Consider the following 27,008-nt stretch of genomic DNA (forward strand, 5'->3'; position numbering starts at 1 on the left):
ATCAATGCCATATTACTCGGATGCTCGTTTATTGTCAGTAAAACATCCATTGTATACTATTCAATGATTCATTTGGCTCATATTGACAAGGCTTTCCACTCCCTTGTTGCTTCTAAAGCTATTTCTACGCGCAACGACAGGTTCTGTTGATATATGGAATAATTCTATTAGTACGTGAGGCTAGAGATACAGTCAACAGATCTCTAGAGTGATTCCTGATTGGATTATGTGGCTCATAGCTCTTGTGTGTAAATCTCTTATTGGCTGTGAGTGCATGATTAATGCTTCAGATAATCCTCCGAGGAGATATGATTTGTTTCGTTTTGACACACGTTTCTTAATTATTTCGAAATATTTTTAAAGTGTATTTTTGCCTTTTGGGGCAGTGGGATACGAACTGTCACACTTATTGTGAGCATTAATATAAACCATTTTAAGTTTAATAAAGTAGTAGTTTTACTTTATTAAACTAGGGGGATTTTTAATCGACGGTGTTACATTTAAATGAAAATTAAGATGAAGCAAATTTGTTTTATTTTAGACATGTATACGATGACCAGAAATATTTCAGTTCTTTTTGACTAAAGTTCGGATTAAAAATTTTCCTTCCTTTAAAGAATTCAAAGAATATGGATTACAACAATAAAATTCAACAGTTTTGGATACACTTCTCAGTAGAAAAGGTTGACATGGCTTGGTTTGTTCTGTTTGATTGATGTGCATCTTACAACAAAACAGACTTAAAAGATAAAACGATAACAATTCCACTTTTGTTGCTATTGCTTTGTAAAAGCTCAAAATAAAACACAGGTTTCAATTAGCGCTTTGTAGAATTTAAAAATGACAAATTATTAATTCATTGGTGTGAATTATATTGGCGTAATATACACTGAAGAGCCATTACATTATGACCACCCTCCATCTGTAACAATTGGCTCGCCCAGATTTTCATGGTTTCTCGCCAAAGAACAATCTTTTCATGAGGCACATTAGGACCCATAATCCTCATAGAACAATCCCTGAGGTCTGTAGCTACTTGAACATAGTTCACTCATTCATGGCAACAGTTTTTCCTGCGGGGGATGGTGTTTACCAACAGGATAATGAACCATGTCATAAGGGTCGAAACGTCATGGATTGGTTCGAGGAACATTCCAGTGACTTTCAAGTTATGTCTTGGCTCCCAAACTCACCTGACCATAATCCAATAGAGCATTTGTGGTCCTACTTGGAAAATCAAATTCGTGCTGCCACGCTACCCCCTCACAATGTGAGGGAATTGCAGGAACAGTTGGTGAGCGCTTGGTACCAGATACCTCAGACTACCTATCAGCACCTTGTGGAATCAATGCCGCCGCGGGTGCTAGCAGTTTTGAGGGCTAAAGGTGGTCTTACATGTTATTAGCAAGGTGGTCATAATGTAATGGCTCTTCGGTGTATATATTTATTGGAACTAAATCAAAAATTTCTATTTGGGGGCTATGGTTTGGTTAATGTTAACCTTAAATTACAAAATTTTTTGAAGTTTTAACAGATACAAATTTTTTTTTAAAGATATAACTGTAATTTGAAATTAATAGAATGTATTTCATAACAGTCTATAATTATTTATTTTACAAATGCTACAATCTACAAGAAATGGAACCTATCCCATGACTGCACGCTCTCTCGAATTTTTTTCGGCAATACAACTAAAACCACTAAGTGCAGGACACGAATTTAACTATCTATCTAATGTTTAACTAATGTTTAACTATCATAGGCTGACCAGAGCCACAGCGAAAACATTCAGCCGGTAGATATGGAAATGCTTTTTCAAATGTTAGCATTAGTATATAATTTTAAAACTTTAATAATGATAAAAAAGTGTGATAAAAGATGGAGTAATATAGGGCAAAATAAACGCCACAGGGTGATTTAATGTAACAAATGGCGATTAAAAAATAACTGTCTTTCAATGGTTACCTGCAAGTGACGTAGTGTTTGTATTTCGATCCTAATTGGTTATTAAGAAGTGGCATTTGTTTACATTAGCAACTGTTCTTTCCACTCTGTTTAGAGTAAGCCAAGCCCTTCAAATGTCAATTATCTTAAGTAACACATTGTATATATTATTTCACAAAGATTTCAATTTTTCACTATATATTTCTTACTTAACGCAAAGGCAGGCACGACGCCATGTAGGAAATAAACTAATTATGCATCAAAGTTGCCAGATGCACTTAATAAAAATATATCACTGTTACAATAAAGTACGTGAACAAATAATATACCTAAGGTTAAGTAAAAAACGTAGACGAGAAAAAATTATATTTCAATAAATTCGTGCGTTGTACTTAATTAACTTCACGTTAGTTAACATTCCAACTTATTTGGAGAAATTAAGCTCGACTTTAACGAGCCATCTTGTTTTTAAATGATCAGCTGACACAGAGGTCATAGGTCACGTGTCTGTGTATCAGTGATCGTCTTCTTCTCGAGTTGCAAGTACCTACTCAATAGCCGCTTTTCTTGTCGATAATGCACCGTGAGGGCATTTTTTTTCATAAACATAGAATAAATTTTTTTTTATTATATTCTGAAAATTACTCTATTTCATACAAGTTCCTTAAAAATTTTCTTCAATTTTGAAATAAACTTTGTCGAAAAAACCATTTCGAGAAATACCTTACATTATTAATGCAAGTTTCTTAATCGTTTGAACATTATGAAAATTTCGCCATGTATTTCAAAAATGGCCACTGTTATAAAACAATCTACAACTGGTCACTGGACATTTGCAAAATTCTTTAATATTGCTCTATAGAGAGAGTCCAATTTTCCCCAAGCATTTTAATACGCTTCATGCTGTGTCATTAAGTTTAGTTGTATCGATGCTACACTTTGTAAAGGACATGTTTGTTAATACATTTCAATTTACACGAATAGTTTGGTTAAAGGTTAGCTATAAAGTCAAATGTCCAGTTTCTTATTCTGCAAGATTCCATCAATAAATAAAACGATAAATTTCGTCATGACATACGCAACTGTTCGACTATTACTGCACAGTAAAAAAAAGAAGAAAAAAAACAAGATAATTGTATACATGATTTTGACACAATATATAAACAAATGATTGCGGTAAATGATGCCTGCAACTATTTCATAATGACACAACTTTTACTTCTTTTGTGTTAGCACAGCTGCACAAATTAAACGACGTTTAGAAATGAGCCGGGTTTACTTTATAGACCTTACGAGAGTAGACAAATACTAAAACGCAATAATAAACTCAATAAAAGAATTTTTTTTAAATATTGTTTCGTAAATATGTTACCGACAATATACTAAATCACCTTATAGTATACAATGCCTGGCTTTTTTTGGTGGAGTTTGAAAAAAAATATTGTTGAAAGTACAATAATTAATGCATACTTTAGCTAGGTCATGTATACAATGACAAATGTTTGATATGCCCCGACCACAGTGCTGACGTGAAATATCCTCAGTGGCAGATGGATCATGGGTTAGAGTCCCCTTGCCGTCAGACTAACCGTGGGAGGTTCTCGTGGTCTTCCTCTTCATGTAACGCAAATGCGGGTTAGTTCCATCGGAAAGTCCTCCTCGAAGGCAAATTTCCCCCAATACTTGATCCAGGAGTTCCCTTGTCTTCGGGATTAAGTTCAAAATTGCAAGGCTACGGAGTTGAACGTTAGTAGACCTAAACCCAAAAATTGAGTCGGTTGTTCAACGATGGTTATAAAATAAAATAAAATGCTTGATATGGAGCCGTGGTTGCTCAAGGGATAGAGCACTCGCCTCCAATGAGGTGATCCTGGGTCGAATCCCAACGACGGCAGGTAGATAGGAATTCCACACCCGACTTCCACCAACCACAATGCTGAAGTAAAATTCTTGGGTTAGAGTCCCATTGCCGGCAGGCTAACCCTGGCATGTTTTCGTCATCATGTAACACAAAGGCGGGTTAGTTCCACCAAAAGTTCTCCACGAAGGTAAATTTCTCCAAATAGTTTTCTTGTCTTCTGGTATGGGTTCAAAATTTCAAGGTTATGGAGATGAACATTGGTTTTCGTAAGCCCAAAATTGGGTCGGATGTTCAACGACGGTTACAAAATAAAATAAAATACTAATAAATCATGAACATACTTAATACAAAACCTTAAAAATCTTCATTTCTTTTTCTTCTTTTATTTCGTTCCTTAATTCTTAATTTTTTAATAATTTTGCTGAAAGCTCGTCATAAACTTTATAAAATTATTTAATAATCATTATAAAACTTCATGCCTCAAAATGCGCAATTTTGCGGAAAAATGAAATTTTTTTTAAAATTTTTTGACACGATTAAAATTAAACTAATTTTTCTGTTGAATAAAATAAAATAATTCCTATAATGCTTTTGTAGATAAAATTTGTAGAATTTCTGTTGACATTTGAGACTTGTACTTTTTTAATATTATATATTTTCATATCATTTTGTCACACTTATAACTAGAAATATCTTTAAATTGCATTTTTATTAAAACTAGGTCAAACAATTTATTCAATATTTAACGTTTTTATTTAAAGGTAATGTTCTCCTTAAATTTTTAATAAAGACATAAATTTTAATCGATTAAAATATCAAACGATGTTGAACAAACATTCTTTGTCAAATTTCTTTTCAAAATGTTGTTCTAATTTCGAAAATTGATATAAATTAGTCTCCCATAAGAATAAAATAATTAACAAGAATAAAAATATTCTTCTTTGAGGCAAAGTTATTATTAAGTCTTCTTCCTAAAAATAGTTTTCAAAATACAAAATAAGATAAAAATAAGGTTTCATTAAATATGTTGTGCCTTTTCTTACCACCAGCGGCGCTACCTTACCTCTATATTTATCGTTTTCTCTTTCGTAGAATCTCATTTGCGCCTAAAATCGTTCACAGTTGATACTGAAACTTGTTGATAGCTTGTTGTTAGAACATCTGCAAAAATTAAGATTTGACAAGTGATTTATTTTTAACACATCAGGTAATTTGCATGCATTTAACAAAAAATCTAATATTTCATTATAAATTCAACGTATATGTACTAAGAAAAGTATAAAATATGTTATGATATATTTTAAATCATGGAATTCTTTCAATTATATTTTTTTATAAAGTTTTAAGCTGTAATTTTGTTCTCTTAAATATCTTCTTAGCTTGTTTCTTATGCATCTGTTTTTAAGGGATGATTTTGTTTTAATGTGTGCTAATCATTGTTACCTGTTGATTTGATGCTTTAAAAAATGAACTTAAACTTTACAATTTTTGTGCGTAAATGCATTTATTTTTTCAGTTTAAAAAAATATTAATATTATTTTCAGTATATCAATTAAAATACAATAGCATCATTTTTTTATTTAGTTAGTATTTAAAATTATAATGAACCAAACTTACACAACATTTTCGTGATGAGAAACAAAGAATATTAATTTCTTGTTAAAAAAGAATATTTTTTGAACAATATGGCGTTGCAAAATTTCGGTACCACATTGTTATTTAACCATAATAAAGCATGATTTCTATCTAAATCGTTGTGTTGAACACTTATTACTATTTTTTGTTTTGTTTATTCAATTCATGGCGTGGCAGAGCGACGGTTAGAAATAATAATTTTACATAGGATAGTAATTATAATTTTACATAGGATAATAATAATAATTTTGCATAGGATAGTTAGAAATAATAATTTTACGTAATAATTCTACATGAATATAAAGGAAAATGTTTTTTTTATGCATTCATATTTTGTACTAAGATACTTCATGCATAAGTGCATATTTACAAAATACTTTTTTTGTGTATATTAAACAAATACCGTGACATGAGATACAATACCGCTGACATACATATTTTTGTGCTTAAAGTTGTGATGTATAACACGGTAATGTACATTACGTGAACAACTGTAGATAGTTCGCTTTTGCAAAATATTTTTTTACCTTTGTAACTCCATTTTTTAAAAAAGAAAACACCGAAAAATTCATTAAAATAAATTAAAAATGTTTTTATATGTTCAGTTGCTTAAATATTGTATTTTAAGCGTATTATATTCATGGAACTTAATTTGTTTTCTTGTAATTTAAAAATTAATAAAAAGAATTAGGATAAGAGAAATTATTAATAAATTTGAATAAATAATACGAGTGTATAAATAATAGTTGCATGAAAATAATAGTAGTAAAAAATAAACTAAGAAAACCAAGAGTCGTTGAAAAGTGTTTTTGGAAGAACAATGTTAAGTGATTAAATGAATTTAACACAATCTGTACGCAAAGAAAGGATGAAAAAAAAATTATGATCTGTTTACAAAACATCTTTTAGATTGACCACTGTCTTTTTAAGGACGTGACACATTAATTAATATTCTGTACTAACAGCTTACAAATGTTAACTTACAATTTCTTAATTGTGATTATAAGAATTATAAAAATTAAAATTAAATGTTTTTTTTTTCAAATGAATGTTTTTTTTAAAATTATTTTTAACAAAGAAACGCAAGTAAGAAATTAATTTACAGAGAATTGAGTAATTTTAATGGATGAATATTTAGAATAGTAATTTTTTAGTTTTTAAATGTCTAAGTTTCTTGGCTTTTTAATTATTTTCTTAAACAAAGAATTTGTATAAGAAAGTTTTAAAAAAATAATGCAGTCGGACATTAGTTAATCATCTGCGAACCCAGCAATAAGTATCACTTTTTAGTGATTTTAATATCACATAATTTGCTTTATAGATTATTAGCTACTGTTAAGATTATTATAGAACCTCTTTACAACGAAGTTTCAATACAGCAAATATCATCCTGAAGCGAAATTTTGAAACGGAACGTTAATTTCCTGACAAGTGTTAGTCTGGCTGTAATGAATTTTTTCGATGTTTATTTTTTCAATTTTTGTCGATGTTTATATCTCTGATTTCTCTTATATTTGAAAAAAAGTTTCGATTTAGAGTTGAAATTTCTGTGTAACCAATTAGCTTTTCCGTGTGTTTGTTTTTGAACCACTAATTCTCTACAACCTATTGTTCACTATATCCGGAGTTCATTACAGTGAAATTAGGCAATAAAACAATAATATTTTTTGCATAAATATTTTTTATTCTTTATTTTGTGTTCATACATGGTGAAAAAAATTCTTGTAAAATTGCCGTACTGTTTAGTAATAACATTTCTAGTTAAAAAAAAACATAATTATATGAAAAACCCAAATATATTCGGTGTTTAAACCATTATTTTGTTAATTGTTTCACTCATATAGTAACGGTTTACCGGAAATTCCGGTTTTCAAAATTATCGTTCTTATTACTACACATATAGTAAAAAGTTCAATACTTTAAATTAAATTTAACTGAATAAATGGTTTTTAGGTCATGCTCTAAGGTATCGTGATAAAATTACCAAATCTTTCCATATTTACTAAATTTAACACACATTATGAAACCATATTTTATTGTTAAGTTTACCAATATTCTTACTAAAACACTTCGGTAAGAATTACCGAGATTTTTGGTATTCCTATAGAGTGAGAAACATGATAAATATTACCATATTCTGATAGTTTTGACCATATTTTTTTCTCAGTGTAAGAAAAATTTAATTTAAGACTTTTATTTCAACTTAAATCCATAATCAAAAATGTTCAAAAGGCATTTTAATCATGCTTATACAACATAATTAAAATTTAAACATGATGCTAATATAGCTTATGTGGTACTATAAACAAATATTATCCATATTTGATTTTCACTTTTCTAACACTTCACATCAAAGAGATTTTATTTTCGAGCATTAAAGATGTTATATAGCTTTTCTTAAAATGTGTTAATCTGAAACTAGCGTTCTTTAGTAATTTATTTGCTGTCTAGGAATGCGTTTACTATGGTGTTGGGAAAAAAACAATTTAATGTCGCCAAAGCTTTTTTACGGTTACTAAAATCACTTTGATTTTAATTTTTAACGAACAGCTATTTTTCACATTTTTTGGTTTAATATGGAATCAGTGCGGTATTTAACTAAAACTGATTATATAGAGAAAGTTCAATTAAGTAATTATTAAAGAATTTTTGTGTAAAGGATTGCACAATGTTTATGACTACTTAAAATGATCTATCCAAAATGTAATATTGCAATGAAACTAAATCGGTGAAAATTTACGGTAGAAAACGAAATATTTGTGAAATGAGTTTATAACGTAATGTTTTTTGTTACAATGACGCCAACTGTAATGTTTTTGAACCTAATTAATCGACTACGCAAAAATAATATGGAAAAAAAATTGATGATGATAGTATATAAAGAAAATTTTCATACTGTGTCGCTGACAGTATTGTGAACAACGTGACACCATCAACGCCAAGAGCAGGAAAACACCATAGTTCAAGAAATGTGATGCTATATTATCTAATATCTATTCATTAGTTATCATTAGTTAATCGTGAGCTGACTTTTGTTAACTAAAAAAATTGTTGGATGTTGTTGTATTTGTTATACATTAGATTATTCGAGTATTAGTTAAAAAGAGGGCAACATAATCTTTTCTCTCTTCATAGCTCTCTAATAAACCATATCTGCAACATTTCTAACATATTTCTGAGACGTAAGTTAAAGGTGCTTGAGAAAAAAAGGACGAACGTTCATTTTTAATATACTTATTACGTTTCTAATAACAATTTGAACAAATGTTTTAAATATAATATATTTATTACGTTTTTGCGAGCATTTTTGTAAATGCATAAAGTGCTTACCAATTCTCTGCGGTCATTTGTGCAAATGTTAATTATTAATATTGCATTAATGTGCTTATTATGTTTCATATAACACTGGTATCTCGTGGAAAATTGTTATCAGGGGTCTGTCCAGACATTTTGTGAAAGGTCCGGTTTTCGTGAAATTGTGAAAAAATTACTCACATTCTTTCAAGCAGGGTCCGCTTTTATGAGTTAGTGCAAATAGGGTCCGGTTATTGCAAAAAACATTTTCAAGGAGTTTTAAAATTGTAAGTAGATACAAGATTATGCTCGGTACCGTAAAATTATAATTACAAAAAAAAATTCACAAATAAACAGCAATTGCTGCTTCTAAATAAGAGATGCAACATACAAATATTTGGTATTTAGCCTATACTGCTGAACTCAGAATATTCATTTCGGACGAATATAATGGAAGAATCGTCTGCCAAAGACAAAACTTAATTCGTTTACATCCATCTTTCTCATTTTCTGCCATGGGAAGGGTTTATTCGATTAACAAAACAATAATGAAAATAAACAAATTTGTGAAGGGTCCGGTTAAATGAAAAATCATTTTGCGAAGGGTCCGTTTTTAAGTTAAAATATTTTGTGAAGGGTCCGTTTTCATGAAAAGATATTTTGTGAAGAGTCCGTTAACGGACCCAAATTTCTTCTAAACAGACCCCTGGTTATACTACAATAATTTGTGGGTTGAGAAAATTTATTATTATCAGATTCTTATTGCAAAAATGAGTGAGATAATTAATAAGAAAATGCGTGAAGAGATTTTCCCTTAAACTTAGGAGACAATAACCCGAATCAATAAAAAATAGTCGTTAATTTCTTCGTATCCTTTAATTAACTAAGCATTATTTTATAACTAATAAATATTTATTTTGATAAATGTAAAATTTGTAGAAAGAAAACTAAATTTCATCGTTTATTCAGATTCTTTTTATTTTCTAGAAAAAGGATATAAATTTCTAAAATTAAAACCATTGTTGTTCGTCTTTCTAAATAGTTCAGTTTTAATTAAAATTAGTTAGCGGAAATGATTTTTAAGATAGTATTTTTTTTTAATTGAAAGAAAAACTAATTTATGTAATTATTTGAAATTTCTCTTTAATGTTTCTCACAAAAAATCGATCAATAAGTAATTAAAAGATAAATCCATTAAAATTTCTTTGTAATAAAATTTAATTTTTTAGACGAGAAAAATAAAAGGGAATTGAATTTCTGACGTTTTACTGGAAAATGGAAAGATTTAATTTCGTATTGTTTAAATCATGAATGGTTTTATAAAGAAATGATGTTTAATATCTTTATCGTAATACACAATTATAAAGCATATTTTTAATTACTATACAGGGTTTAAGAATTTAATATATACTTTTTAAACCCTTGTCAAAAATTAAGTTAAAAAATATAAATATTAGGGATCACTAATATTTAAGCAAGGAAGAAATAGAAACACTATCTAAATCACCTAGAAGGAAAGAGCGAGGAAATAAAAAAAAATCTAAAACTAGTGTACTTTATGCATAAACTTTGAGGTGTTCTAGTTCTTTCCTTTTAACTCCTCTTTATTTTACCCACCAATCAAACATGTTCTTATTTGTTCAGTCCCACCTTCCTTACTAGTGATTCGATACATTCGATTGTGTTTTTCTGATTGTTTGATTGCAGTTGTGAAACAATAATAAACCATTATACAGGGTTTAAGAATCGTCTTTAATATATATTTTTTAAGCCCTTGTCTAAAATGAAGTTAAAAAATAGAAATATTAGGGATCACTAATATTTAAGCAAGGAAGAAATAGAAACGCTATCGAAATCTCTTAGGAGGAAAGAGCGATGAAATTAAAAAAAAAATTTAAAACTAGTGAACTTTATGCATAAATTTTGAGATGTTCTAGTTCTTTCCTTTTAACTCCACATTATTTTACCCACCAATCAAACATGTTCTTATTTGTTCAGCCCCACCTTCCTTTTTAGAGATTTGATACATTCGATTGTGTTTTTCTGATTGTTTGATTGTTAAGCAATAATAAACTATTAAGAAGAAGAAAAAGGATAAATATGAATAATTTATAATTTTAACTACCTTTTCAGTTTTAAAAATAATCAATAGAATTTAAAAGTTAAATTATATATCAATATATATATTTTCAAACCGCTATTTTTAATTTTGTTAAGGATTTTGTAAAGCTCCGAAAATATGATTTTTCACGTATTTTCTCTAGTTGCTTAAGCTTCCTTTTAAAAAAAAGACAGTAAAAATATTTTTTTTATATTCTTTTGAATAACGTCAACTACATGTTATATGTAAATATATATATTCTGATTTTAAATTTCCATGGAAACTTTTAGTAAATACGTTTAAAACTAAGCCAAATCTTTCCTAAAGAAAGCATTGATAAATATTTATCGTGATCTCATTTTGCCTCGGGACTAAAATACCGAATCTTTTTGTTATTGGAACACATTAAGAGCTGCAATCGATCACAAAAAAATAGTATTTCTCTTTCGCTTATCGATCGGTCATATAAAAATAAAATCAATTTTTTTTTCATTAATCGTAAATTATTGAGTAAGATGTTGTTGCAAATTGTTACTAATTGCTCAAATTGTTTTTTTATTTTTTATTATTTGCTAGATCCCATCGGCGGCTGCTTTATTTGCTATTTGAATGTAGTTGTTTGAGCCGATATTTTTATTTTTCTTAATATCTCTGAAGCTTCGAAAATATTATGAATTTTTTTTGAAAATATTATGAATCATCAAAATATTTTATGTATTTATTTCTTCGGAACGACATATAATCTGCATGTTTTGTATGCAAATCTGTATTTTGACATCTTCATAATTAAACACCATAAAAAAAATCTGTTAAATTTACAGAAAAAAGAACCATATCTGGTATGCCAGTATAAAACCGTTTATTATATGGAAATATAATGTTATTTTAAAACGAACGCCTATTTTTTAAGCACATAAGTACTTTTATTCTAACGAACAAAATGTGCTAGTTTAAGGAAAATTTCTGTTATTTTGTTGTTGTTGATTTACGTCGCACTCGAGCTGTACAATTGGCTATCGGCGACGGTTTGGGAAACATCCCTAGTCCCGCAGTGGACTGATCGTTAAGACACGGTTCCCAGCAGATCACCGAAGTCAAGCATCACTGTCTGCGGTCAGTGTGCGAGTGGGTGACCACTTGGATCAGTCTGCGTAGGGACCGAGGGTGTGCGGTATTGGTCCTCGTTAAACTGTGCTACCGTAAAGTGCTCAACTTTGCGTGCAGGTCGTCGGGCTACCGAAGCGGGGGTGCCATTCCCTCCGCAGAGGATCAAAATTGTGATGGCATGTCTTCGGATCATCCTCCGGGATGTCTCCCAGACCGTCGCCAATAGCCCATTGTGCAGCTCTAGTGCGACGTAAATTAACAACAACTACAACAACAACAACATCCCTGAAGATGATTCGAAGACATGTCATCACAATTTTGATCCTCTGCGGAGGGGATGGCTCCTCTGCGTCTGTCACGCAATGACCTGTTCACGAAGTTGAGCACTTCACGGTAGAACCGTTTAACGAGGGCCGATACAACACACATTCGATTCCTTTGCAGGCTGATCCAAGCGATCACCCACCAGCTCACTGACAGCAGACAGTTATGCTTGACTTCAGTGTTCTACTGGAAACCGTGTCTTAACTAACAGTATACTGCGGGATTCTGTTATTTTAACAAAAATGAAACTCTATGAAATAACCGTCTCAACATTGCAGGCGGCGTAAGTGCGATCGGGATTCGAACCCAGATCACCTTTTTGGGAAGCGAGTGCCATGTCCCTTGAACCACGCCACTATATTCTTTTGTTATGAAGAAAAATCTTAAATCGTCTGTAACGTGAAAGTTTTATTATTGAAATTATATTTACGTATAAAAACATTTAAATTGCCTTATAAAATATCTGGTTATTTAACTTACCAAGAAATATGTCTAAAGCCAGAAAAAAATCAGGTAGGGTATTAATTCTATAATGAAGTCGAATAGCAATTTTATTTATACGATGTTTAAAACAATTAAATAATTTATGAGAACTCTCACTCCAAGAAATTTTAATAGTATTCTTAAGAGTTGACCGCTAATTTATACGACCAGTTTCCTTCTTTGACAAAAAAGCTCAGTGCTTGTATCTACAACTATCTAGAGCAAAATTAGTAGATTTACCCATTAATTTATACGATTATTATATCAAGTTTCCCTACTCAATGTGGGGTTGCAAACCTTTTCCGACGACTACGGACGGTCCAAGGTTCGAAACCAGCCGGGGCTGAGCATCTTTCTCGCACTGTAATTACATTGATTCTCTTCATTCAGCAAATAACCTGAGAACCTAACAATGTGAAAGCCTGAACTTATGAGGATAACGTTTACTTACCGTTGATGGCCGTATTTTATCAGAAAAAATACGGTCTAACTTGTCTTCTCATAGTCATGATGTCTTTACAGGAAGGAATTAAGTTTTACGGTCAGTGACTGTAACACTTTGTGCTGGTTACTGACCATAAGCAAGTAATGAAATTTTGAGAGAAGTCTTTCCTAATGAAAACATAAGTAAATATTTATCGCGATCTCGTTTCGAGTTAGAACTGAACTGCCGAATATTCTATTTTTCATTCGAACATTTCATTGGACAATCAATCGATCGCAAAAAATAGGATTTACCTTTTTTTATTGATCGGTTTCATAAGAAAGTTAAATTTTCATTCATTGTCAATTGCTGCATAAGATGCTATTTTAAATTGGTTACTATAGTTGAAATTGTTTTCTGTTATTTGGTAGCTACCTTCGGCTGCCATTTTGTAAGCTTTTTCGAAGTAGTTGTTTGAGCTTTTAAATAAGGTTTATGATATAACATTTCCAACCTTTAAGAGAAGTTTCATCTACAGTTTATTTCAAACATAACATCAGTTTTGCTTAGATGCTTAAAATTCTTTTAGAAATCAAGAATTGTTTTAAATATTATTTAAAAAACAGTTGGGTAATTCCTCACTCACTTTTTTCTTACGAGTGACAAGTCAAGAAAAAGAAAAAACTATTTTTTTCATTGGCATTCCTTATTTCCTTATTATCAAATCTAGTATATCAGATTTTTCAAATCGCAAAACCTTCTGAAATAATAATTTGATAGCCTGTGTAGGTTGAAAGCAATGATTGAATTTGATAATATTTCATCAACTTTTGAACTTCTGCATATTCCAATTTCAAAAATAATCTTCGATTTGAAGAATATCTGATTCAGTCGATTTTGATTAAGTTTTTTAATTTGTTATTTAAAATTACCTAAAAACTAGATTATGCCTTGAAACTAGATACTTGAAAACTGGACAATACTTTAATTACTTTTACGATTCAAAAATTTTTGTTTATTAATATATTAAATTTAATTGTTCGAAATATTCCGTTATTGAGTATTCTTTGAATAAATAATTTGGGTTTTATAACTGTTTGCAAAAATTCTTTAATTAACATTTCTTAATTAATTCGCTAAAATAATTCTAAAAACGTGGCGAATTACACAAAAAAGTGAACATTACGGTTCCCAAATTTTCGACCGTTTCTTGAATAAATTACTAGGACTACATTTTCCAGATTGCGGTTGCCCCAACATTTTGTTAGACAAAAATCAAATTCTGTCGAAAAAAACATGATTAATCGGTTGAATTACATAACATCGTTTAAATCGCTTATCGTTATAATATCGTGTGAAAAATTAAGTTGCATATTTGAGGTTAAGCTCTCGAACCATAAAGATTGAATCCCAGTAAGTGAAAATATATTCATTAGGATCAGAAGTTATTTAAGGTGCTCGCTTTCTTTGCGCACTGTACATGGATGAACTTTCTTAATATAATATATTTACTGTATTGGATCAACTGGAAATCGTTTCTGCATCAAAGCGCATGAAAATATGGTTCTACAAGTTCATTTTATGGATTAGAAGAAAAACATTCTACCGCTTTTTTGTTGATAATCGTGAACATAACCCTTCGAGAACTGATTTAATATCCTGTCAAACTTATTAGATCAAAACACCTTTCTTCTTCTAATCACTTTAGTGCAGTTTGCCTGCCTAGGACTCTATCTCTTTTTTTTTTCCTTTATAATTATTTTTCTCTCCTTTTTCATTAACAGCTTTTAAATCTGCTTTGTTTTCGACATTGACGTCTTGGTCGGTCTTGATATTGGGTGCATATGTTGAACGCATTTAAATTAATAAAAAATTTTCAATTTTCGCATAAAGATCCCATAGTTTAGAGAGGAGAGCAAACGAAAGCTCAGGTGCCCTAATGCTAAATTCAGTTTTTGCTCGTTCTGCTTTATCTCTGAAACTAGTTGACAGGATCTATAAATTATTGAACAAAATTGTAAAACTAGATTAAAGATTATTCAATTTTAAAAAAATAAATTAAAAAATTTTTTTTATATAGTTTAATGTAAAAAATAATAAAGTTTTAAAAATAGTGTTTTACGTAATTCAATGTAAAAAAATACTTAATAATTTTTAAAAATGATATTTTTCATAAAACTGTCTTCGAATAAATGGGTTATGCAGTCAACAATTCGTTATGTGTTCAACAATGGGTTAGGTGTTCAACAATTTTTAGATTATTTGAAATAGTTGCAGGGTTGTGGTGAGGTAAGCAAACATTGAAATTAATATTTTGGGAACCTAGATTTCCATTGCTCTCATATTTTATATTGGGATCATATTTTCTAGATATTTGGACCGTATTTTACGGATACTGGGACCTTACTTTACAACGCATTTGGAGTGTTTGGTAAACAAAGATATGCTTAATCAAAGAAAATGCGTTTTTGAATCTAATTTTTTAGAAGATTGCCTCTTCCCCAGTCTCTAGATCAAAAGATATCAATGCGTCTTTTTTTTAAATTTTACCCATTTATGTAGAACTTTTTTTATATCTATTATAGTTTTCGATTTATCAAACCTTAGGCGTGAGGTATATTTTAATACTCTAAGGTATAGTAACTTTAATTTTTCTTTTAAATCTTCAAGAATATACAAACTGGAAAATGTTAAAATAAGTAAATAAATAAGGAGCCGCGCTGGCTCAGGGGATAGAGCGTACGCCTTCCAATGAGGTGAACCAGGGTTCGATCCCGGCGATGGCAGGTCGATACGAATTCCGCATCCGGCTTGGACCGACCACAGTGCTGACGTGAAATATCCTCAGTGGTAGACGGATCATGGGTTAGAATTCCCTTGCCGTCAGGCTAACCATGGGAGGTTCTCGTGGTCTTCCTCTCCATGTAACGGGTTAGTTCCATCAAACGCCCTCAGCTTTTGTTAATCTTTATGAACCCAGGTAATACAGCACTGAAGCAAATTTTTAAGTAATAAAAATTAGAACACAAATGCTTTTTATTTTCACAAAACTGTGACTTTTCTCCATATTGACGTTTTGGATTATTTCCAAATCAAGCATGTACAGCACTGGCTGTAGATAGGCTAAACATGATTCAACAGTTGCAAACTCTGTTTAACTCAGTTTAACTCAGATTAACTGTTGCAAACTCAGTTGTTGTCAGTCTATATAAAAATAGCATATTATTCGCAAAAAAGCATAGTTTCATATGACGACAGAGTCTTCTTAACGCTAGTTGAACGTTGTAGTGTCATTTACAGGAAATTGAAATTGTAGTGTCATTTACAGGAAATTGAAATTGTAGTGTCATTTACAGGGTTGGAAAATATCATAAGCATCACAGTTAAAGTTAGTCCTACCCTACGCAAAGTATTTTCAATAAGAATTTAAAAAATGAAGAGTGACTAACTGGTGAAGAGATGAGCAGAATGAATAAAAATTCTAACGAAAGCCTTAGCCCACAAAGGGCTGTCGAGTCAATAAAAAAGAAAATTATTGATTAAAGTAACGGTACTATTATTCCAACCTTAAACTAATTTTTTGATGTGTTAAGAACTAATTAAACAAGCTATTATTTTAGATAACAGAAAATTAGCCTTAAAAACATAATTTAAAATATATACATTTGTAAAAAAAAATGTCTGGATTTTCACTTAATATGGAACATATAATTATATCGAACTCAATCATTAGGACGAAATAAGCTGGAACTTAAATCATTATCGTTTAAATCCAACTGAAAAACAACTTTACAGAACTTCATTTAACCAATTATCCAATTTAACCATATTTTACAAAAATATAACAACCAGTCAAAATGTTTTAAAATATGGAATGCAATAACTAACAAAAAAGGAACCACGTATTTTTAAAAGTTTATAAGCGTTTGCTAGTCTGGGGTGGAAAAAAAAACTTTTTTAAAGGTCACTCTTACAGCTGGGGTCATTTAATATTTATCGTTACTATGATGACCAATTAGTCTTTGTTAATGTATTTTATGCAAGATTTTATTCTATTTAAAAGCATGTTTCCGTACGTGGATGTTTTCTTTTCCACATTGTTTATTCCGTTTAAAACTCCAACGTCAAACCGCGTAAAAAGTTTTAGAAATCGGCTAAGAAATGTCACAAAAAAGGACCACTAATTTAAAAAAATCAATTAAATGAACACAGAAAGAATTAGAAATGCATTGTTTGCCCCATTCTGATGAGAAAAAAAACGCAAACTGAGAAAAAGTGTCAAATTATACTTTCAAAATAGCCACTATTTACAACAACAACTTAATGCAGTCCTGAGGTAAGGATGACGATTAAGTAACTAATTTTGAAATTTAGTTAGATAAAACTAGATATAACTAGACTAAATATATCTTTTTCTTATTTCTTTAAATAATTCTTTCTTTTCGGTCGCTTTCAGGACATCAAAGTTGCATTTAATTGGAATAAATTAATAATTTGGATGCAATAAAAAAGAGTATAAACTAAGCATTAGTAATAAGATTATTTACGAAGAAATTGGTAAAAAAATACGCTTCAATACAATATAAATGCAATATATTTTGAAACAAATTAAAAAAATTCTGAATAATACTTTTACGCACGTTTGAAGAATAGAAAGAAGATCGTCATCAGATTATGAATAAAAATTTTAAAAAGATGTATGTCTTTTGAAAAACTTACAACCGTTATCATTTATATTCAGAAATATGAAGTTTTATTACCTTCTCCAAATCCCCTGTCAAAACATTGTAAATCCAGAGGAATAAAAAAAATTCTAAAGAAAATGATGCAATTTGAAACTATTCTTAGAAATTTTTGTATTTGTTATTTATCGAAGAATTACTTTTTCTCGAAATTACAATAAAATAAAAATTTAATTAATTGCTTTACCAACATTTAATTAAAAGTCCCTAAACCTAAATGGTTTTCTTAAAAAAGAGAATGCTGCGTGAGTTTTAACAAGGAAAAGTTATTTTCTTAAATGACTTGCATATCATAAGTAAAAAAAATGCATATTTATATTCCCATTTTTCTACACGTTTTAGCAATTAAATTTGAAATATTTATACAAAGTTTATGCAACATTAAAGAAGAATATGATCAAAAATGTCAGTAAGACTCCTTGAAAACGAAGATTCAATTACTCCTTTGATTTTTATCGATTTTATTAGCTTTTCTTTTGTTGGATTTTACTTTTATTTATTTATTTTACATTTTATAACCTTCGTTGAACAGCCGACCCAATTTTTGGGTTTACGACTACTAATGTTCAACTCCGTAGCCTTGTAATTTTGAACCCAATCCAGAAAAGGAACCGCAACGCTTAGCAAAATCTCTCTATTAAAGCAAGTCACGGTCTTTACTCTCGGTTTGTCTCTAATTCTGGTACCAATTGATTTAAAATTAAAACTTAAACCATAATAAGGTACAAAATTGCTTCGATATTAATAAGTTTTAAAAACCAACCATTTTTGCTTTTAAGTTGACATCAAATCTTCAGTACAATCAAGTTGAAGAAGCGCGATAATATGGCTCATTTTATCTTGTAATGAATACCGTAAATTTGAAAAATATGGTAGTTCAACAGAGTTCATTTATTCGAATAGTGTAGTAGGTTTTAGCAAGACGGTAATGCTTCATAATCTTATACATAAACTACCCATCAAGGAAGAAAAATATTTATAAAATTTAAAAATGAATAATTAAATAAATGAATAAATCTTAAATAAATAAATCAAACTCGAAAAATACAATTTTTGTTAATCTTTTTTTATTGCATTCCATTTCATTTCGGCAGGAAATATACAAAAATAGAAAGATTATTTTATTTCCCAATATGTTATTGACATAAAAGATATAAAAATATCTTCTTATCTCGTTTCGTTATTTATTTTGTGTTAACTCAAGCTGTTATCTGATGCGTTAAAAAAAAGTAAAGGAGCTCTAAAATAAATATTGAGAAGCAAGTTCAGTTTTTTAAAAAAAGCGCTTAAGAAATGCTGACCATGTCGTATTGTATAGTCAATATTTTATATATTTTTTGAGTTACTTAAAGTTTATAAAATTGATTTATGATATATTATTTTCTTAATGTTGTATTATTTTAGTGCTTAAAAGTCGGTGAAGATGTTTTTCTGTTGTACACTTTTATTCACCGCTATTTTGTTGACGCATGTTCTGCATTAGAGAATTATATAAATGAGCCGGTGGTTGGTAGGACATTGGGCTCTTGTTTGCGAGATCGAGAGTTCGAATCCCTCCGACTGAAGAATCCTCGCATATTAATTAATGACTGGTCTCTTTAAATCTGTCGAGGTCACAAAGTCCTTTTAAATTATCGTAACAAAACAATTTATCTGGGGGTACTGAATTGGAGATGGATCATTCTTCGGTTCAGGTCAAAATTACGATCTGTATATGAATGAACAGGCCCTCCATGTAAAACGGGCAATGACGTGTGCGCGGCTGAGGACGTATTCTCGGCCATAGATGGAGCCACTGAAAAACAAGAGACGCACCCTCTGCCTTAAAAATTTGCTTAAGTTCCCATAGAAGGCTTGCTAATTGACAAGCTGCTTAAATAACGAAGAATTACATGACGTAAGACATTATTTAAAAATTAAGCCACTCCAAAATGACTTTTTCAAGCGGAACAGGGATTCTACGTTATTCATGCTACCTTACAATAAGTTATGTGATCAAAATGCTCTTATTTATAAAAACTTTCATTAATATTTTAAGATAATTTTGGGTTTTATTGAAATGTGTTCTACCAAATCTAGGCACCAAATTTTAAATCATAATGTTTCAAATATTTTGATTTTTTTTGGTTAGCTGGGCGCACGCGAAAAATCGTCAAGAAAAAAGACCTCCACCAACTTTTATTTTTATTCTTTTTTATTTAATTTTTTAAACACATAAAAATTAAATTAAATAAAATGTTAAAAAATAGTTGAATTTCCTTGCCGGCTAAACGAAAAGTACCTTATATTTTCTTATTTAGTTTCAAAATAAAAGGTATTTTGAAGCTTTAAATATATTTACAATAGGCAAATTTAAAATCTATTTTTGTGGCGAATACAAACTTAAAGCCTCACGCAGGCTACGATAGTCTGCGTGTGTTCACATTATTTTCAAATGTCTGCCAAATAACAATTTATCAATATTGTCGGTGATATTTTAAATGTAATGTTTTGCACTATAATTAAAATAGTATTAATTTTTTTTTAAGTAATAGTAATACTTCACTAGTTACACTCATTCTGATTAATTGGACGCAGTATTTTTGATAGCCTAATGAAGTATTTATTTGAAAGCATTTTCTACAATGCTGAAAAAAAAAAAGACCACTTTGAGTAACTTTTAATCTAGCGATCGGATCTTCGCGTTCTAGGACTCCATCTTAATGGTTCGAGGGGGTGACCTCAAATGTGCTTATTAATTAGTGCAGACGATATTTTAAGTTGCGAAATCAGACACAAAAAAGCACTTGAATAAACATACCTTTTTTTTCGACGGCTTCAGATTTTTGTTCCCCAAAATATAGAGGGTAGTCGCAATTTGGGATGGTCGCCATACTTTGGTTAGGAGAGCGATCCAAAGTTTGGACCTCAAAATGTTAGTTTTAATTCTTGAGTATTTCTCCATTTCTGAAGAATCTTTTGGACGAATTGAAGAAGCGCACAGTCATAAAATTTGTTAAAGATATTTTCTAGCAAAAAAAAAAAATAAAAAAAAAAAAAATATTTGTTCATATTTATTACATTTTTATTGTTTCGTTATTATATTATTTAATAATAGTCAAAAAAAAGTTTAATTTATAAGGTATACAATATTTTACATGATTTTTAAAGAATGCAATTTTACCTGGCAAGATATAAAACTTGAGCGAAATCCATTGAATAGTTACTGAGAAATCTAATTTTAAAAAAGTCGTATATTTAAAATTCAATTTCTCATTAACTATTCAACTGATTTTGCTCAAATTTTGTTATTTGACATGTGAAAATACACTTTTTAAAATTATGAAAAAACTTTTATCCCTTACTACAGGGGTCCCAACCTTTTTATACCTAAGAGCAAATAGCAGAATATCGGTCGAATGGCGGGAACCATTAATTTTTTTAAGATAAATTTATAGTTGGTAGACATAGGTAATAATACACATTACGTGTAATGCAAAAAAAAACCGTTAAAAATTAATTTAACATGTGAGTATAATTAGTATTAATATTCTTGCGTAAAATAAATACTAAATTGCTAGTAAAACATACGAAGCATAAAAATTATTTATAAAATATATAAAATACAGACAATTTGATCTTTGCCCTTGCATTTCACTGGCCAGCGTTTCATAATTGAGAGAATATGATGAAAATCCTGCTCGCGAGCAATCCGCAAGATGTTCATCTGTAGGTCATGATCTATATTTTGATTTTATAATATTCATTGTCAAAAACAATGATTCATACAAGTATGTGGAACCAAAAAACGACTTTATTTTATATGCTGCTCTTTTTAAAAGTGGAAATTTATTTCTGTCAACTATATTCCAGAATTTTTCATCTGATACAATAGTTTTGAGGATAATGTCATTCTGAAGATCCAAATTTCTATCTCCACTTCTTCTCGCCTTACTTAAAGAAATTCTAAAATGCATATTGCTATTCCGGTTGCTTTTATTTTGTTGGTAAAAGGATTTACAAAAAAAGGTGACCATAGGCTCGATGATATTTAATTGTTGAAAGCGCTTTTCAAATTGATCTTGAATCATCATTTTTTTTTCATGTTTGGAAAATGCACAAGAGACTTCATTTTCAAATGTGATATCCCCAAAACTAGCGTAGCTCTGAACGAGTTTATAGCCCCTATCATTCTTGCTATATGTTTGTCCTTTCCCTTCATCTCCAAGTTTAAATTATTTAGTTTTTCCATTATGTCTGTTACGAAAGACAAATCTGCTAGCCAAAGAGGATCTCTTATTTGTAAAAATATGTAATTTTTGGCTGCAAGATAATTTTTTATCTCTTCAATTTAATGTATAAATCAATCAAGTACTTTGCCTTTACTGAGCCAGAGTACTTCAATATGTTAAATGCTGTCCGAATCATCAGGATTTTTTAAAAGGGCCTTGAAAAGTCGATGTTGCAAAAGAGCTGCTCGAATTAAGTTGACTGTAATAATTTTCATTACGTGTCCAAATGGTAGTACTTTACAGCACAAAACTTCCTGGAGGATAATGCAATGATAAGACATAAAATCTAGAAATGACGCATCTTTTATATAGGGAGCAATAAAATCATTCACGTTTCCCACCATCACTGGTGCCCCATCAGTGGTTATCGGGGACAATTTCTGGAGAGGCATATTTATCAAACTTGCATATGCTCTAAATGTTTTACAAATATTCTCACCCGTTGTCTGTCCTTTCATGGGCAATATTTTTAGTAGCTCTTCTTTTACTGTAAAATCAATAAATACCATTTTCACCATGTATAACTGCTAACTGTGATGTGTCTGTAGACTCGTCATATTGTAGTGAGAACCATTCACATATTTTCATATCACTCTTCAAATGAGTCTGCATATCGTTTGAAATGGCTCCTATTCTTCTAGTAACAGTATTACCTGATAACTGTAAATCTTCTTTTGCTGACATGATCTCATTTTTGTTGGAAAATCCCTCAAATAAGTAATCAGCATCAGTAAAAAATGCTTCTTTTAGCAACTCACCAACCTGGATGGGCTTCTTCTTCTGTGCAGACCTGCCAACTTTTAATCCCTTCCATTATCATTTTTCCCAGTGGTATTAAAATGGAATTAAAACTTCAATTTTAAGCAAACAAATACGTTGTATTTGAAAAAAAATTAAGTTGAAAACCATGATGGTAACGCATATTAATATATAAGCTTAATTTTTGTAAGAATAGTGGTGATCAAAATCATTTAAAAATTAAATTTATAAAAGAAAAAATAGTATATATTTACTACCACTTTAAATATGAAAATAAAATCTCCCGCAAAATCTGGGAGAGTTGGCAGGTATGTCTGTGTTTATCATCAATATTGAAAAAGCAAAAAAATTGTATAGCGGTTAAAATGGAAAAATGAAATATTTTATCGTTGGGAACAAGCAGCGGGCAGACTTAGACCAATCGATGGGCGCCATGGTGCCCGCGGGCATAGGGTTGGGGACCCCTGCCTTACTATGTAAAAATTTTTCGACTTTTATTAAGTAAAATAATAAAAATTTATAAATACTCAATAAAAACTATATTTTGCATGAATTTTTGGGGCTAAACGAATTTTATAATTATGTGCAGATTTTTTTTGCTTTAAAAATTTCTCAAGTTATGGTGAATTAAGCAAAAAGCAAAATTAGCATCAAGGGGTCCAAACGTAGGACAGCTCTCCTGACCTAAATATTGAGACCATATTCCCAGATTTCTTCTACTCCCTATATTTTGGGAATCCGCCGATAAAAGGTATGTTTATTCAGAGAAAGTACGTTTTCGTGTCTGATTTCGTTACTTAAGTATATTGGAGGTCACCCTTTTGAACCATTAAGATTGAGTCCAAGATCGTGAAGATCCCGTCATTGGATCAAAAGTTATTCAGGGTAGTGCATTTTTTATTTCGCGCGTGTGTATAAGTCACTTAAGGTTAACAATCAGAAATAAGAAGAAACTATTTAAAATATTTAGATGATTTTTAGGATTGAGAACTAAAATTGCCTCTTGCAATTGCTGTTTAAATTTTTGAACGTTTCTGGAATTCATAATAGAGAATCATGACAAATAAACAACAATTTTTTTCTATTATTACAGATAAAAAATAATTTTATTTTTCTGATTAGGCATAGGAAGAAAAATTTGAATGTTTTATTGGGAAAAGAAAAAAAAAACTCATTCCTAAAGCATTATATTTCTCCTTACTTTTTTGTCCTTTTTCATGAGCAATAAAAGTAACACCGGAGAAAAAGTTTCGTCTGAAAGATGTCAAGAACATAAATATGATATCTCTTAGATGTCAAGAACAGATATTTATTGATCTTTTTTTTTTCTTCTCCAGGATGCTGCTTCCATCTGATATATTAAATGAGCCATCTTTTTCTTAGCAAACAACGATATTTCCGGATTTTAATGACAATTCCTTACGTCAAATGTTTGTCAGAAACCGAAATGATAGTTTCACACCAGGAAAAAAAACGCTACTTATAAAGGCAATAATATTTTAAAAGGTGGCTTTTATTTCGAAAATTTTTTTTAAGGGTCATTTTCGAAGGCTTTTTAATATAAAATAAAAATTATCATTTAAAGATTCATAGAAGGGATAAACAATGACATTTTCTATATAAATGTGATACTTAATTACTGTCTTAATGGCTGGGTGTAGTAATTTGAGGAGATATGAAAACAGAACTATCAATTAATTATCGTAAATTATCGGGATATTAATTTGATGTTAAAGATAGTACAAAATTAGTATCTTTAAATAATTATCTGAATAATTTGGAATAGTATAGATAGTTATTTTGAAGAAAATAAAAATTAATATCAATTTATCTCCTTAGTAATTCGGGGTAACAATTTGAAGCATAGAATAGACTAATATCAAATAATCATCATTAATGAAGATAATAACTTGAAAAAAGAGAACAAACTGTTATCTATTTATTATTTTAATGGCTTAAGGAAATAAACTGACGGGAAAAAAGATTGCTATCAAATTAATACATATTTAAAATACTATTAATACAAATTGTTGCTATTTAAATATTATTAGAAATTATTATATTTAAATGTTTTGTTGCGTTAAAATCATACAGAAAGAAGCAATTAAGTGTATGTATTTTTGAACTAGAAACATCAGATGCGAGAATTTTACGAAGATATTTCCTCATTTGAAGTAAAGGTTTGAATGTTGGGAGATAAGTAATTTACACGTTTAAAACAGTATAAAGAAAGAGCTATATTATTTTGTTAAAAATATATAAACATGTATTAAAATTGACAATGAAAATTGAATCTATGAATGTACTAAAGTGATCTATGAATATATGAAATGAAACATAATATTCTAAAATAACTGCATAATTAATAATGAAATTGGATCTTAATATGCATGCAGACTATAATAATAAAAATATTTCGAAAAAAATCATGAATTCTCGGAACACCTATCAAACAAGCATTTTTAAAATTTTAGATAATACAATAAATATCCAGACCACTTAAAATTTTACTCCATTATTCCCTAGATGGTTATTCCCAAATCTGAGAGAATTAATAATTCACTAAGATGAAAGTTTTAATAATACAACTAATCTCGATGGAGAAATAATTATTAATTTCAGTGAAGGAGAAACTCAAATTAAGTTTCAGGCTTCCTTCCTTAATACCTTTAGTATATTTAATACCTCCTTCCAAAGTATCAGTTTTCTGTTGCAATTAAGTATTCTTAGAACAAGGGTCGCTACTCCACAGACGGTATGTTTAAATATAATTTGAAACAGCTAATAATGCGGAAACTTTAAAGGGTTATTTCGGAGATTTCAAAGAAATCACAAGATTAATTTTCCTTAAGGTTATTTTTGTTTTATGTCTTCTCTTAATGTTAAAATTAAGAATTCGAATTTTTATGTAGCATACTATGTTATAATTTAATTTATGTTGCGATGCTCGAAAAATTATCGCTGTCGAGTGTTTTCTAACTCTAAATTATTTCAATATGCTTTATTTTTTATTTAAAGAATAGAATTTGCGAAGTGGGGAAAATGAGAGCATTTTTCGCGAAAACGATACTGCAAAAGGATATAAAGTCTTTTGAAATCGTTTTATAATCTCTTGCGACTACAGTCCATATATCTAAAGAAAGTTACGACAAGCGGTTTCAAAATTGTCCCGATTAGGGTTGCAAAAGAGAATAATTGCGGAATCAGTTACCACACTTGGCGAAGCTTCTCTCGAATTTCGCTTTCTTAATCTGACTTATGCTAATAGTAACGAAGCTGCGCTGTTATTTCGCTTCATTAACACCCAGGGAACACGCTAAGTTGCGCAAATTGTGCAACACTGCAAAAGTTACAGAGGTTCAGGCAAGACAACTGACATATGCTATTTATTTTATTACATCATATGGGTGAGAGAACCGCAACAAATCACTCAGAAAAACAACGTGCATCGTTTTTACGTAGAGGATTTTAAACGGGAAAGTTCACAAGTAAATATGTTCACTTGTCTAACAAGGGATAATTCAACAATTATGATAGACTAGAATAATTTGTGAGAAGTTTCTCTCGAGATTTCATGTTTTTTTTACAGGAAAAACTTATTATGATAAATATTACATTCGTTAATCTAACATTTGAACTAAAATACCGGATGTCAAATACTATTATGAAAGCGCATTTCGTTTTGAATAATAAATTTTGAATATTGAATTTATAATTAATTATAAATTATTAATTAATTATAAATTATAATTAATTAATTATAAATTATAATTAATTAATTATAAATTATAATTAATTAATTATAAATTATAATTAATTAATTACAAATTATAATTAATTAATTACAAATTATAATTAATTAATTATAAATTATAATTAATTAATTACAAATTATAATTAATTAATTATAAATAATTAATTATAAATAATAATTAATTAATTATAAATTATTAATTATAAATTATAATTAATTAAGATAATTTAGATAAAGAAATAACAGAAAAAGATTTGATTAAGCTTTTTGTGTTATATATGCATAAGGAAGTTGCCGAGAGGTAGGATA

At 29.6% G+C, this 27,008-nt stretch overlaps 1 protein-coding gene across 4 annotated transcripts in view; it reads left to right on the plus strand.

The window, feature by feature from the left end:
• LOC107439615 (tumor protein p53-inducible protein 11) overlaps positions 1-27,008 on the plus strand; it is a 211,821-nt gene that overhangs the window by 129,355 nt on the left and 55,458 nt on the right. Inside the window, exon 1 of one of the 4 annotated variants that reach the window (XM_087160920.1) lies at positions 4,873-5,012. The exons of the other annotated variants lie outside the window; for them this stretch is intronic. The gene's annotated coding sequence lies outside the window, so the exon portion shown is untranslated. Of the gene's footprint in view, positions 1-4,872; positions 5,013-27,008 lie in introns of those variants that run through there. 4 annotated transcript variants of the gene reach the window in all.

This window comes from Parasteatoda tepidariorum, chromosome 4 (genome assembly GCF_982258835.1).
Source record: "Parasteatoda tepidariorum strain Cologne lab strain chromosome 4, Ptep-v5.0, whole genome shotgun sequence".
In the NCBI taxonomy this organism is placed as follows: Eukaryota; Metazoa; Arthropoda; class Arachnida; order Araneae; family Theridiidae; genus Parasteatoda; species Parasteatoda tepidariorum.